We start from the raw sequence: 13,790 nt of genomic DNA, 5'->3' as shown, positions 1-13,790 counted from the left end.
TTATATAAATGTGTTTCATCATCCTGGGCTATTTTCAGCTCTTCTTCAAATACTCTTTCTGTCTTATATGTCTCTGAGGTTTTGCTCACTGTTTTTTCAGTTTTTCCCCTTCTCCTTCATATTGGGTCATTTCTAGTGGTCAGTCTTATAGTTCACTGATTCTTCTGCCATGTTCAATTTGCTGTTGATTCTACTTAATGAATTTTTCATTCTAGTTACACTTTTCAACTTTAATATTGCCATTTAGTTTTTAAAATTTTCTGTTTCTTTCTTGAGATTTCCTGTTTGTTGAGTCATTATCCTCATATTTCCCTTGAAATTTCTGAATAAACTTCTTAAAAGTTTTGAACATATTTTTAAAAAAAGATTTTATTTATTTATTCATGAGAAACACACACAGAGAGAGAGAGGCAGAGACACAGGCAGAGGGAGAAGCAGGCTCAATGTAGGGAGCCCAAGGTGGGATCTCCATCCCTAGTCTCCAGGATCAGGCCCTGGGCTGAAGGTGGCACTAAACCGCTAAGACACCCGGGCTGCCCTGAACATATTTTTAACAATTGCTTTGAGGTCTTTGACTACTAAGTCTAATGTCTATACTCACCCCGAGTTAGTTTCTTTTATCTCCTTTCTTTTCCCTGAGTGTTTCTTTGCATGCTTTATAATATATTGTTGTTGTTGAAATCTGGGTATTTTTTGGTTTGAAAATGAGATTTTTTTTTAACTGAAGTATAATTAACATACAGTGTTAAGTTAGTTTCAGGTATACAACATAGTGATTCAACAGTTCTATATATTACTCAGTGCTCATCCAGATAAGTATACTCTTAATCTCTTATTCATTTCACCTATATCATCACCATATCTCCTCTGGCAACCACCAATATGTTCTCTGGATTTAAGAGTCTTTTTGTTTGTTTGTTTTTCTCTTTTTCCCCCCTCTTCATTTATTTTTTTTCTTAAATACCACATGTAAGTGAAATCATATGGTATTTGTCTTTCTCTGACTAGTTTATTTCACATAGTATTATGCCCTCTAGGTCCATCCATGTTGTTGCAAATGCAAGATTTCATTCTTTTTTATGGCTGAGTAATATTCTATTGTGTATATTTATGTATACATTGTGTGTATATGTATATATACACACAAACAACATCTTTATCCATTTATCTAGTGGTGGGCACTTGTAAATAATGCTACAATAATAAACATAATGCTACATATGTATTTTTGAATTAGTATTTTTATTTTCTTGGGGTAAATACCCAGTAGTGGAATTACTGGACCATATGGTATTTCTATTTTTAATTTTCTGAGGAGCCTCCATACTGTTTTTAATAGTGGCTGCACCAATTTGTAATTCTACCAGCAGTGCATGAGAGTTTCTTTTTCCCCCACATCCTTGCCAACAGTTGTTGTAACTTGTGTTTTTGATTTTAGCCATTCTGGTAGGCATAAGATGATATCATGATTTTGATTTGCATTTCTCTGATGTTGAACATCTTTTCATATGTCAGTAGGTCATCTGTATGTTTTTTTGGAAACGTGTCTATTCAGGTCTTTTGCCCATTTTTAATTGGATTGTTTGTTTGTTTTTGAGTTGTATAAGTTCTTTATGCATTTTAGATATTAACCCCTTATTGGATACATCATTTGCAAATATTTTCTCCCATTTGGTAGGCTCTCCCATTTTGTTTTGTTGATGGCTTCCTTTTCTGTGCAAAGCTTTTTTATTGTGGTGTAGTTCAAATAATTTAATTTTGCTTTTATTTCACTTACCTAAGAAGACATGTCTAGAAAAATGTTGGGAAGGCCAATGTCAAAGAAATTGCTGCCTAGGAATTTTATGGTTTAAGATATTACATTTAGGTCTTTTTTTAATAAATTAATTTTTTATTGGTGTTCAATTTACCAGCATACAGAATAACACCCAGTGCTCATCCCGTCAAGTGTCCCCCTCAGTGCCCATCACCCATTCACCCCTACCCCCTGCCCTCCTCCCCTTCCACCACCCCTAGTTCGTTTCCCAGAGTTAGGAGTCTTTATGTTCTGTCTCCCTTTCTGATATTTCCCACACATTTCTTCTCCCTTCCCTTATATTCCCTTTCACTATTATTTATATTCCCCAAATGAATGAGAACATACACTGTTTGTCCTTCTCCGATTGACTTACTTCACTCAGCATACATTTAGGTATTTAATCCATTTGAGTTTGTTTTTGTGTAATGCATAAGGAGGTGGTTTTGTTTCATTCTTTGTATATAAGATGTCCAGTTTTCCCAACCATTTGTTGAAGAGACTGTTTTTTTTTCCATTGTATATTTTTGCCTTCTTTGTCACAGATCATATAAGTGTGCATTTATTTTTGGGATCTCTGTTCTGTTCATCTATGTATCTGTTTTTGTGCCAGTACCATACTGTTTTGATTACTATAAAAGCTGGGAATTTTAGATTATATATTGTAGCAACTCTGGACTGTATTTTTTTCCCATTAACAGTTTGTGTGTTTTACATTTTGATTTTTTTCATTGTTTGTTTTTAATAACTTGCTTGTACTTACCCAGAATATGGTCTTCTCTATGGTGTTCAGCTTCATTTTTTGTTCTTATTTTTATTTTTAAAATTTTAGTTTCCAAGGGATTGTCTTGTTCCTGTGTATGTGGTCACTAGTAGATTCAGAAGATACTGTGCCCAAGTTTCCGCAAGCCCCTAAAGTTTTCACCTTCTGTTGATGAATTTATATGTGAAGAGTATATTAAAAGTTCAAACAGTTCATAAGCATCCTTTAACTCTCTGCCTGGCTCTTCCTGGTATCCTCTGTATATGCCTTTGCCAGGGATATGTGATGGTTTATGTAGTTCTATGCTTTGTTCATTTCCAGGCTTGCTCTGTTCAGTTTCTGCATAGTCTTTTACTTTCACCTGCTGAAACTACTTTTTTTGGGGGAGAGTATTTTTTTTTTTTTGGGGGGGGGGAGAGTATTTGCTGACGTCTTTCCCAACTATTGCTGGAAGCCTTACTTGTCTTCATATTTTAAGATTCTTGATTGATATTACAAATCTCTTTCATTCTTCTGTCAGTCTGTAGGCATATATATATATCTGCAAGGTATTTCTGATGGTGGATAATTGAATGAATTATTGTTGTATGAGCCCATGAATATCTTTGTTTTATTTACATATAAATGATAACTTGGCTTACAAAAACTTGTGGTCATGGGACGCCTGGGTGGCTCAGTGGTTGAGCATCTGCCTTTGGCTCAGGGCGTGATCCTGGAGTCTTGGGATTGAGTCCCACATCGGGCTCCCTGCAAGGAACCTGCTTCTCCCTCTGCCTATGTCTCTGCCTTCTCTCTGTGTCTCTCATGAATAAATAAATAAAATCTTTAAAAAAAAGGTTGTGGTCACAATTATTTCCCCTTAATTAATTCTGTAATACATGGTTGTTTTGCAATTGATGTAGAAGAGAAATATGACTTCTGTTCCTTCACATATAACTTTTTTCTTGCTTGAATGATTTTTAAGGATTTGTCTTTGTTGTTTCAATTTAAAACTAGAATATATCTAGGTATAAGCATTTAAAAATTAATTTGGTCTAAAATTGAAATAAATTTAATAAAGAAGACATAAAATCTAAATTTGAAAACTGATAAAGTTTTACTGAAGTTTGTAAAACTTGATATGAATAAATAGAGAAGCATGCCACATTCCTGGAGAGAAGAAATAAATGTTACTTCTTACCAAATACTGTCATCTTTCATAGTATCAGGTGACACATAATCTGTTTGTCACACCATTAGTAATACAATTATAATCTGAATCCAAAAGGGTTTTGTGTGAATGGAATTTGATGAGTTGAGATTTTAAGGTTCATTTATAATAGTAAGTATGTGAAAATACCCAAGAAATTTTGGGAAATTAATATATTATACTGCTAAAATTTTAAAACATTGGGATGGGTGAAAGATCAATGGCATAGAAGAATGAGTCTAGAAAAAAGTAAGTATATATGGAAATTTAATATTTAAAAACAGTTGTGACATTTTAGATCAATGAAAAATAAATTAAAAAATTGTGCTGAATAGTTGAATATGCAGCTTTAAGAAAGTAAATTTAGATTTTTCTACTTTATACTACATACAAAAATTAATTCTAGATGGATTAAAAGTTTAAATATAACTCCTTTTCTAACTATAGAAATCTTAAGGAAATGTGGAAGAATATTTTTATAATTTAAATGGTATAAACACACTACTTAAAACTTAATAATAAAAGAAATGAGGGATCGCTGGGTGGTGCAGCGGTTTAGCGCCTGCCCTTTGGCCCAGGGCGCGATCCCGGAGACCCGAGATCGAATCCCACGTCAGGCTCCCGGTGCATGGAGCCTGCTTCTCCCTCTGCCTATGTCACTGCCTCTGTCTCTCTCTGTGTGTGACTATCATAAATAAATAAAAATTAAAAAAATAAAAGAAATGAGTGGCAGATTTTAGTACATCAGAATACTCTTCTGTTTTACAAAATACTATATAAAGTTAAAAGTTAACAACACACTGAAAAAATGGACATGAAATACAGAAGACAGAATGTTGGTGAAATGTGTGAAAGTGGACATTGCAGGTAGGAAAATGTTTGGTATAAAAATTAAGAGGCTCATTCCTAACATTCTTAAATCTGGAACATATCTTATGAAAATAATTCCATGAATATGTTAATATGTTTTCCTTATATCATAATTAAAGAAGCAAAATGCTAGAAGTAACTATACATATATTAATAAGGGAATGATCAAATAAATTTGGTATATCTGTTCAGTTGGAATACAGACAGCTATTAAACAGAATGTAGTAGCACTGTGTGAGCTGGTACAGAAATATGACTGTAATGTATTTTTAAGTGAAAACATAAATTTGAAGAACATCTGTATAGCATGATCCAATTTTTACAAAAAATATGCATGTGAAGGTATATGTGCACATATATGCCTGTATATAAACTATAATCTTCCTGCATAATTATACAAAAAACTGTGGAAAGATATATTTTACAGTTAACAGCAGTTAGATCTAGTACATGGATTTTAACAGATGGAGGTATACATTTATACTTAAAAATCATTTTTGAAGAATAATTAAGGATACATAAATATACTCAAGATATAATTAAAGCATAACAAGTATACCGCTGACTCTCATTATTTTAGTTTGGCTAAGTCAGAAATAAGACTGTTGGATCAAAGAGTCAACTTCTTCCTTTCCTTTTCTTCCTGCTACTCTTAGTATTAACTCTTCTTTTCTACTGTTTAATTCTAAGACTCCCAGAACTCATTTCCACTGAACTTGTTCTTTTTCTCTGTACTACTGTCCCTAGCTTGGACCTTCCATAACCCATTGCAATGTGATGATCTTGTTGAAGCTATGCTTGGAAAGACCAAACGCAGTATCACAGTGCAGAGTACCTACTGCTTCAGATGAGAAATATATATATTTGAGGTTCTTAATTGAGTAGATTTTGTATGTACTCTTTCTTGATTATTCCAATAGTACTATGAATGGGGAAAGGCAAGTATTTCCATTTTAACAGAGGCTTGACATGGTTGGTGTCTTATTCAAGACAAGCAAGAAAGGTAGTAAAACATAGATCTAGATATTTACTCTATTAGAACAAGAGCATAATCAAATTGAGGTGAAATAACTCCAAAGGGAGTAGTTAGAGCAGTGATGGGAATCAGAAGCCTATGGCTTTGAACATTTGATTTAGCCACTTTAGACATCTGCCTCACGCTATTTTAAGATTAGTCAGATTGGCAAACTCAACTGCCTTTAAGGATTAGACAGGAATTTGAATGAATGGAGCACAGAGTATAAGATTATAAAGGAGTGGAAACTAATGAACTAGATCTCATAATCTCACTCCAAAGACTTTGAAATTAAAAAAAAAATGATGCTGTTAACACCAATTAAAGCAAGTCTGTTGTTCATATCCAGTGCATGGGCTTCCAGTTTGTAACTTCTAGATTAGTTGATTTCTTTTCAAGTCTAACATCCTTTTATCCTTTTTGTAACATAGAAAAATAATTGAATGAATGAAGGTGGCAATTGGTAGAAGGTATTGAATTTATAATATGATTTTTTTTAAACTTTTATTGAGATCATTTTAGTGATTAATGGTATACAGATTGTTAAAAAAGATAGTATGGAGAGGTCCTGGATATCCTTCATCTAGTTTCCCACATTAGCTACCTAATTTGTATAACCACAGTACAACATCAAAATCAGGAAATCAACATTGGTGTGAAGTATGTATAAAGCTCAGTGTCATTTTATCACATTAGTAGATTTGTGTAACTCACCATAATCAAGTTACATAACTATTTATTTACCACAAAGATCTTCTTGTGTCAGCCCTTTATAGTCACACCCTCAACATGTATGTACCACAGTTTGGTTAATTATTTATCTCTTACAGCATATTTTGGTCATTTCCAGTTTGGAGCTATTTGTAACTAACATATGAACAATTGTGTGCAGATTTTTATGTGGATAGTTTTCATTCTGGGTTAAATGCTCACGAGCGTAATTGCTGTGTCGTATGGTGAGTGTATATTTAATTTTAAAAGAAACTGCCAAACAACTTTTCAGAGTGATGGTTCCATTTTACATTCTTACTTGTGATGTTTCTTTGCATTCTTGCCAGCATATAGGATTGTCACTATTTTCATTTTAGTTGTTCTAATATGTATGTAGTAATATCATCATGGTCCTAATTTCCATTTCCAATAGCAAGTGATGTTGGACATCTTTTCATGTGCTTATTTGCCATCCATATATCTTTTTGCCTTTTGTTCATTTTCAATTTGGATTGCTTGTTTATTTTACTGATGAATTCCCTTGGAATGTCACCTTATATGGCAAAGGGGAATTTAGGTTTTAGATGGAGTTAAGGTTGCTAGTCAGGTAATTAGTCTGAATTACCTGGGTGGACTCAATGTAATTACACGGATCCTTAAAAATGGAAGACCAAAGCAGAACAGTAAATTGTGGTATGAGAAGGACTCGACCTGTTTGCTTTAAAGGTGGAGGAAGGGAATCATGAGCCAAGGAATGTGAGTAGTCTCCAGAAACTGGAAAAGGCAAGGAAATTATTCTCTTCTAGAATCTTCAGAAAGAATTGCAGCCCTCCCAACACCTTTATTTTATTTTATTTTATTTTATTTTATTTTATTTTATTTTATTTTATTATTTTATTTTATTTTTTAAAATATTTTATTTATTTATTCATGATATATGAATATATATATATATATATATAGAGAGAGAGAGAGACAGAGAGAGAGAGACAGAGAGAGAGAGACGGGGGCGGCGGAGAGAGAGGGAAAGACACAGGCAGAGGGAGAAGCAGGCTCCATGCAGGGACCCCAACACGGAACTGGATCCCAGGTCTCCAAGATCCCACCCTGGGCCGAAGGTGGCACTAAACCGCTGAGCCAGTGGGGCTGCCCTCAACACCTTAATTTTAGCTCAGTGAGACCCAGTGATACCCAATGATATGTAATATATATAAGTAATATATTTGTATTGTTTAAGCTACTTAATTTGTGGTAATTTGTTACAGTAGCACTAGAAAAATTAAATTACATAATATGATTATGCTACATCAAAAAGTGTTTATCCACTATAGGACTTCTAAAAACTTTTAAAAGGTAGAGGAATAAATAAATGTTAAAATAGATAAATATTAATTTGAAAGAGATGGGGGTGGGAGTGTGTATATCCTGAGGTACTTAAATCAAGTCCTTAGGGTTCCATGATATTTACCTTGAATATTATTTATTTTCTTATTCAAGTGTAGTTTACAAACAATATTATGTTAATTTCAAGTGTTCAACATAATGATTCAACATTTATATATATGAAATGATCATGATAAATCTAGCTACCACCTGTCATCACACAAAGTTGTTGCATATTATTAACTATATTCTAGGTGCTGCATATTGTGTCCCCATGTTTTATTTATTTTATAACTGGCAAATTTGTACCTTTTAATCCATTTCAACTAGAAGATTATTAATTATTAATTACTGAATAGTGGTGTATATTCCTGCTTTTGTAAACCCAGTTTCTTATGTGCCAATGTTTTTTTCTCTCTACTTCTTTTCTCAAGCAGTGGGTAAACAGAAGGGAGACCTCATGATCTCAAAAGAGAATAGGTTGAAGACATTTTCTAAATATTGCTCTATGTGCAAATATGTGTCTGTTGAATCTAGATACAACAGCTCTTTCTCACTTTCTTATGATGTGCTCCAAACATTCAGCAGTATCTATAAAAAACACCTTTAAAATGTCTTATTTATGAAGTGGCAAGTGGAGATTAAGATTATTGTGCTTATACTTGAGCCAGATATATGTGGTGTGATTGATGCAGACATTCAAACTAAGGCTAAAAGCCTAGGTTGATTCGTGCATATTCTGTGAATGTTGTGATTGCTCTCATACTTAATAAGGTAGTGGAAATCCCGGGAACAAAAATCACAGACTAATAGCTTGCCATATTTGAACTTCTGGCATTCTCCATAAGCCTAAAAAGTGCTCAGCCTATTCCCTTTTCATTGCTGATATGTCACATTTAACTTAGAGTTGGATCTATTAATTTAACTATAAACTGTTCATCCTTCTATTTGAGAACTTTCACAACCTTCCCTGTTTTGCATCTCCCAGGAGCACTCTATAAAAAAATCAAAGTATTATAAAAATTATTGTCTTCTGATTCCTACAACTAGTTGTATCTTTTCCTTTCTGTGCCTCACTCAGAATTCTCTCCTCTCCTTCCTCCATCCTAGCCTACAGAAGTTTTAGGCATTTTTAAAATCCCAGTTCAAATGTATCTCCTTCCATGAAGTCTCCTCTTATGTCTTGTGAATGTGAAGGAAGGAATTTGTCTGTTAGAGAGAGCTTAATTAACTTTGCTGTGTAGTATGGAAATTTGAGTATTTATAAACTCTTCAAGATAGGGACTTTCTGAATTATTTTTTCATTTCTTTAGGGCCTAGTGTAGAAATTTAGATTCTCAAGAGATACTGCATAAAGTTATATGAAATAACTGTTAGAGTAGAAAAACTAGGACAACTGACACGAGTCCACACACAGAGGAGATTCTTCACACTTTAAAACCAGCTTTTGGTGACATGGTATTAGTGTTCATATGTGTGCCTTTTATTTTGTATTAATATATTTATTCCTAACACATTGGTTTCAAGTATTTGATATGGAAATTTCAAAGAAGTAGACTACTTAAGAGTAAATAATATATTAGTCTCCATGGGAATGTGACTTTAGAACAAAAAGAGGGAAATTTTGACTATATATTTCTGAGCTCATCTCATAATTGAAGAACACCCAAGAAATTATTATTCTTTCTTAAACCTTGGGAGGCTAAGATGGGTAAGGAATGAAGATTCTTCCAGGGTGTCTTGTTCTATTACAGGCAAATTCCTTCTTGTTAAGCATTCTTATTTCTTCCTCAGCTGCTCACATTGAGCACAAACTAGCTTTCAAGGGAAACCAGATAGATCTTCTGCACATAACTCTGATTCCCTCATTTTCATTTATTCAAGAAGAGAGAATGAAAGGTCAGATTCAACTGTATTAATTAAGAAAATGCTTATTTAACATAGGTGTGTGTCTTTATAGACCTAGAAGGGTGTCTACCTCACAAATCAGTGACTAAACAAATTCCCTGCCCTCATAGAGCAATCATTGTAGTGGGGACATTTTCCAGGTCATTAATCCACATTTTCTCATTGAAAGCCCATGCTTTCTTATCTTCCTATTTTTCCAAATCTTTGCTGATCTCAGCTACCATAATGTACTTACCTCTACCTCCCTTTGTGACTTCATCTTATTTTTGCTCTTATATAGTACTTGGGAATACATGTTATCTGGATGCCAACACTCTAACTTTAATTCACTGTCATTCTTGATCTTCATCTACAAATCACTGTTCTTCATGGTCAGAGCCTAGGCTTGCTGTCAAAAGAGACTGGAAACCTCTGCTTCTGAGCAAGAAGGAGTAATGGGGACTAGATTTAACTTCCCACCTGAAACATCTCCAATACTGGGCAAAATAAAAGTTTTAAAAAGCATACCAGGCAACTCAGGACTGTGATCTCTGAGAAAGGGAAACAAATGAGATAAATTCTAGTTATGCCATTTTACTATTTGCAGAAAGTTTTTTTCAAACTTCAGAGGAAGCAGCAGGAAACCAAAGCTAAGTCCACTGGTTTTCCTGAGATGAGATTGAACTGGGAGTCCAGAAAGGCCAAGGTAGTTAGAGTTCACATCTTTGCACAGAGACAGCCTCAGAGATATTCAGAGTCACCAGTGAGTTTTCAGCTGACTACTGACCAGCATATGTATGAATTGAAACTGTCAAAGGCCAGAGAATGTCTACCCAAAAAGAAGCAGAAGGAGTAATCTATGGGGTTACTTATGTCTGGTAATAGTTGATATTCTCACCAGCCATAGAGAAAAACTTCATAAATAATGGGCATTGGATAAGTTACTCAGAGGGTATTATCTCATTGATGGGGTAAAATCAGTGTTAGGTCAAAGATTGCTCTGGTTCTGCTTAGCAAAATTGAAAAGCAGGCATCAAAAGAATCAAAATGGTTCCAAGAGGGAGGAACTCAGGGGAGTGACTGAATTATTTATAATTATTATATCAACTCTTGTCCCTAAGCTGGGCATGCATGAATCTGATCTTACACACAATATTAAAAACCTTGAGAACTGAATTAAGAGCTAGACCACTGATCCAGTATGATATTGGTCACTGTGGAACACAAATGAAGAATATATTGAAATTGCACCGTAAAGGCTTTGAGAATAGAATTCTCATTGAAATCCTAACCCAAGGGGGCAGCTGAGTAGCTCAGTCCTAAGGTGTCTATCTTTGGCATAGGTCCGGATACTGGTGTCCTGGGATTGAGCCCCAAATTGGACTCCCTGCTCTGCAGGGAGTCTGCTTCTCCTTCTCCCTCTGCCTACCATTCCCCCTGCTTGTGCTCTCACTCTCTCTCCATCAAATAAATAAATAAAATCTGTAAGAAAGGAAGAAAGAAAGAAAGAAAGAAAGAAAGAAAGAAAGAAAAGACCCAATGAGGACTGGTTTGAACTTGTGGCCTTGAACTCATTGGTTTGATTGTCTACTAAAACAAAAATACCAATGTTCTTCATGGGACTGAACAAGACCCAAAGTCTTATATCATACAATTCAAAATGCCCAGGATATATCAAAAATTACATGACATTCAAATAACCAGGAAAATTTCAACTTGCATTGGAAAAAATAATAGATGCAGATGACAAGATGACACGGACATTGAAATTACCTAACAAAGACTCTTAGGTAGTAGTATAATAATATTACAAGTAAAGTTGGACACACAACAATTGGAAACAAATGGAAATGTAGATTGTTACGGTAAAGAAATAGAAGCTACAAAGCAGAAGGAAATGGAAATTTTAGAACTGAAAATATAATCAATGAAATAAAAAATGCATTGCAGTGGCTTAATAGCAAGGAGAAGATGACAGATGAATGTGTCAGTGAATGATAGCTCAAGAAATGAAGATAGATCAAGAGAAACTAATCTGAACAAGAGAGACAAAAAATTGAAAAAATAAACAGATCCTCAGGGATCTGAGGATCAATACCAAAATGTCTAACATTTGTTTCTTATGAGTCTCAGAGGGAAAGGAAGAGAAGTGCAGTACAGAAAAATATCTAAAGAAATAATGTCTGAAATGTATCAATTTTTTTGAAAGACATAATCCTGCCAATTCAAGAAGCTTAGAGAATTCTAAATAGTATAAATTCAAGGAACCTGCACTGGACACATAATCTGCTGAAACCTAAAAGCAAAGAAAAAAATCTTCAAAACAGTCAGAGAAAAATGTATTTTTTATGGGAAGTCTACAATTTAAATAATTACAGGTTTCTTACAGAAACCATGGTGACCAGAAAGAAGTGGAACAGCATTTTTAAGAAAAGATTTTATTTTTAAGTAGTCTCTATAGTCAAAGTGGGGCTCAAACTCATGACCCTGAGATCAAGAGTCACATGGTCTTTCCACTGAGCCAGCCAGGCATTTTTAAAGTGCTAAAAGAAAAGAACTGCCAGGGATCCCTGGGTGGCGCAGCGGTTTAGCACCTGCCTTTGGCCCAGGGCGCGATCCTGGAGACCCCGGATCGAATCCCACGTCGGGCTCTCGGTGCATGGAGCCTGCTTCTCCCTCTGCCTGTGTCTCTGCCTCTCTCTCTCTCTCTCTCTCTCTCTCTCTCTCTCTGTGTGTGTGACTATCATAAATAAATAAAAATTAAAAAAAAAAAGAAATTAAAAAAAAAAAAGAAAAGAACTGCCAACTACAAATTTTGTGTCAAGTGAGAATATCCTTCAGAACTAAGGTGAAATAAAGACTTTCTCAGACGAACTAAAATAATTTCTTCTAAAGGAATTTCTAAAATATTTTCTTCAGGCAAAAGGAAATTTGAAAGATCAGAAATGAAGGAAGAGCAATAGTAATGGTAAATTTTATATTATGTGTATTTTACCACAATAAAAAAGTAAAAGGGTAGAAGTAGTTATATTGTGAAAACACTAATAAAAAGAAAATTGGAGAAGTTACATTAGTATTACACAAAATAGACTTCAGAGAAAATTACTAAGGATAAAGAAAGATACTACATAATGATAAAATGAGCAATTTATCAAGAAATCATGATAATCCTAGATTTGTATACACCTAACAACAGAGCTTCAAAATACGTGGAACAAAAAGTCACTAGATAAATTATTTAGGTAAGTTACATTTAAAATTATTGTACTTATGTAAAATTATACAAAATATAGAATAATTTATAAGCAACAGAAATCAAAATACTGGTTGCCTGGGTAAAATAAGGTAGGATTACCAAGGGGCACAAGGAAACTTTCAAGAATGATGGATATGCTCATTATGTTGATTGTTGTGATAGTTTCCTATGTATATACATATTTTAAAATTTATCAAATTATGTACTTTAAATATATATTGTTTATTGTATATTCGGCTTTCATAAATCTGTATAAAAATTTAAAAGGAAAGACTGTAACAGATTTAATATTTCACATTCATCTTGGATTATAGACTCCAAATTTCTCCCTATTCCTACTCTTCTTCCCTACCAAATCTGCTGTTTACCTTTTTTGGATCTCTGGCCTCTTGGCGACTTCTTTGCTTCTGGATAACCCCTTTCTGGCCACACATGAAGGAAAGTCAAAGTATTGAGGCAAGTTCTCAAATGTCTGACTTTACCATTCCAGCTGGGAATTATAATCTAACCTAAAGGCGGAGAGTATGAAAAGGACAAATATTTTAAAAATTTGTTTAAGATCTTGAATCTTGAAATTACAAAGCTACCAGTAATTTATAAGCTTGGTCTACTGGAAGTTAAACCAACACTGCTGCCTCCCCACCTACAAACAAACATGAAAAGATGCTCAATATCATTAATCATTAGGAAATGCAAATAAAATCATGAAAGAAATGCTACTTTATACTCACTAGGATGGGCATAATAATACTGTTCAAAATGGAAAATAACAAGTTTTGGCAAAGATGTGGAGATACTGGAATCCTTATACAATGCTAGAAAATTGTATACTTATGGTCTGAATGTGATATCTTTGAGATGTGATTTGTGGTTGGTTTCGTTTGATGTCATATGTGTAAGTAAGTGTAAGTAAGTAAGTAA

General features: G+C 34.0%; 1 protein-coding gene and 1 long non-coding RNA gene across 5 annotated transcripts in view; one reads left to right on the top strand and one right to left on the bottom strand.

The window, feature by feature from the left end:
* The window catches only part of HPSE2 (heparanase 2 (inactive)), a 632,592-nt gene that overhangs the window by 130,192 nt on the left and 488,610 nt on the right, over nt 1-13,790 (top strand). The window lies entirely within an intron of this gene.
* Nucleotides 1-13,790, bottom strand: part of LOC111092929 — a 31,014-nt gene that overhangs the window by 16,364 nt on the left and 860 nt on the right. For 2 of the 3 annotated variants that reach the window (XR_005380482.1, XR_005380483.1), the window contains exon 2: nt 13,238-13,378. This is a non-coding gene — a long non-coding RNA (uncharacterized LOC111092929). Of the gene's footprint in view, nt 1-13,109; nt 13,379-13,790 lie in introns of those variants that run through there. The other variant, XR_005380484.1, reaches the window with a different exon arrangement.

Source organism: Canis lupus, chromosome 28 (assembly GCF_011100685.1).
Source record: "Canis lupus familiaris isolate Mischka breed German Shepherd chromosome 28, alternate assembly UU_Cfam_GSD_1.0, whole genome shotgun sequence".
Classification (NCBI taxonomy): domain Eukaryota; kingdom Metazoa; phylum Chordata; class Mammalia; order Carnivora; family Canidae; genus Canis; species Canis lupus.
This window is presented reverse-complemented; position numbering and strand designations above follow the sequence as displayed.